Here is a 2496-nt window from a genome sequence, read left to right as displayed (position 1 = left end):
CACCTTGATTTAGAGTCGTACAAAAAACTTCCTTCAGTTTGACTGAAGTGAAAACGGGCCTGCTGCAGGTCGCGAAGTTGGTGAAAAGACTGTGAAGATGCAATAACTTGGTCCATGGTGAACACACACACTTAGAGTAATCAAGCAGAACCACAAATGAATCTAAATTAAAACTGAAACAAACTCACAGTTTCCAAAGTAGCTTTAAGTTGAATATAAATCATTAAAAAAAGATTGCCCACAAAAAGTCCTATTAGAATAGAGTCCATTCGACAGGACAAATGTTCAAAGTAGTTTTACATTATTGCAACACAAAACAAATCTTACTCGGTGATAGTACATTAAAATAAATTCAGTGATTTATTTACAAATTGAATAAATTAGACTCTAGTATTCACACGATTATCTATATAAACAAATGTAGTGACTGAAAACCTGAGTTTCTGATGAAGTGTGCAGGAAAGATGAAGTATGATAAAGTGTTTGTGTTGCAGAGAGCTAGGACTGTGTGTTGTTTTAGGTGGATTCGCTGGAACACCTCATCCACACAGACACTCCGATTAGAGAGCGAGGCCGGACACAGTAGAACAGTTAACGTGGCTTTAATGATGAAGCACGACTCCAAATTACACACAGCTCGGTGTTTCTGGTTTACTGCTTACACTTTGACTCGATACAGTTTGACTCTATTGTCTGCACTGTTTGAGGCTTTACATTGGTCTGATTGACTCTCTTCTGTACTGGTATCTGCAATGGACAAACACAATATACATGAGAAGGTGCGCTAGCTTAATGAGCACATGTTAACTTCAACTTGACTTCAACTTAGTCAACAGTTGCCAGTCAGTTCGCACATTAAACATAAAATAAACACTGCTACACAAAATCCGCCGCTTCATTTGCATATCAAAGAACTAATTAGCGATCGTTAACGGATCATTATAACCCACCTTCATCACAAACGCAGACAGACATCAATGTGAAATGAACTAGAATGCCGTGAACAGCTCAATATTATGTGTTATTATTATGTTCATGTTATGTTAACGAGGTGCCTGATGTAAAAACACTAAATGCAGCACTGAACAGTTCCTGCACAAAAACACAGTAATAATAGAGAATTTACAACAGTTTGTATCTCATGAATAATGTATTGCAAAGAAATACAAAGTCAGTTATTTATTCAAATCTACAGTTTTATTTTCAGAACAAATCATTTCCATAGAGAGAGGAGGCTTTGCATCGTCAGCTGATCCTCCAGTGAACTGAGAAGGTTTATAGTCCTGTGAGTTCAAACACTGCAGGACTCAGATCTGTCAGTCAACACAGCAGAAACCACAACCACCATGATTCTCATCACATCCTCATCTGGACGCTGGCCTGCTGCTGTTTTTACAGGTTCATTCACTCAGCAACATTTCAAACATGATGTGCTGCCTTTTCTCTCATTCTTTCTGCTGATAAATGAATGATTTGTTTTTTCTGCAGGATGCAGCGGTCAGGTGACTGTGACTCAACCTCCAGTAAAGACATCTACTCCAGGATCCACTGTCACTATCAGCTGTAAAACAAAACCAAGCTGTTGGAAAATGTAGCGGTATTGATGTGTATGCACTGGTATCAACAGAAATTTGGACAGCCTCCAAAAGCTCCTAATAAAACTTGTCAGCACACGTGAATCAGGAACACCAGGCTCGATTTAGTGGCAGTGGAAGCAGCTCTGACTTCACTTTGACCATCAGTGGAATTCAGGCTGAAGATGCAGCAGTTTATTACTGTAAGAGTATCATAATGGCCCATGTGTTCACACAGTGATCTTAGAGCCGTACAAAACTCCCTCATTACGAGTGAAAGTGAAAACAGCCTCCTGCAGGTGCAGAGAGTTGGTAAAGAGAATAACTGGTCCAGTGAAACACAAGAGTCATCAAGCAGAAACCCATGAATCTAAATATAACTGAAACAACTTCACTAATGGTTTTTCCATTATACAGTTAAAACTTCAATCCTTGTCACTTATTTTCAGTGTATTTTATGAGCTAGCTGGGAAACTTTAATTCCTTGTTGGACCATAGTCACCTGACAACATTTTCTTGTACTGAAAACAATCTTAAATGAAAAGCTTCTAAAGGATTATTCTTCATATAAAATATTATGATGATGACTGAATAATTTCATTCTCAAAATTAGTAAGTTTCTATCAAATTGTCACAAAGTTATACAAACATAATATTAGGTATGAAAAGGAGATGATCAAAAAAGAGTTTTTCAAAATGAATATTTCAGAAATAAAACGACATTGACTCATAATCCACAGATTTATTTTAATGATGTTTTAATGTTCATGCCACATTTGGGATAAATGAGAAATTTCTCTTGGAGTGAAACTAATATATTTAATTTGAAAAGTGAAGACTATAAAGAAGCATATGCAGAAAGATCAGTATTAGAAAGAACATGCAAACTAAACCACTGAGTAGAAAGCTGTGAAACCTGCAG

This window comes from Morone saxatilis, unplaced genomic scaffold (genome assembly GCF_004916995.1).
Source record: "Morone saxatilis isolate NCDOM2014 unplaced genomic scaffold, NCSU_SB_2.0 Contig527, whole genome shotgun sequence".
NCBI lineage: Eukaryota > Metazoa > Chordata > Actinopteri > Moronidae > Morone > Morone saxatilis.
This window is presented reverse-complemented; position numbering follows the sequence as displayed.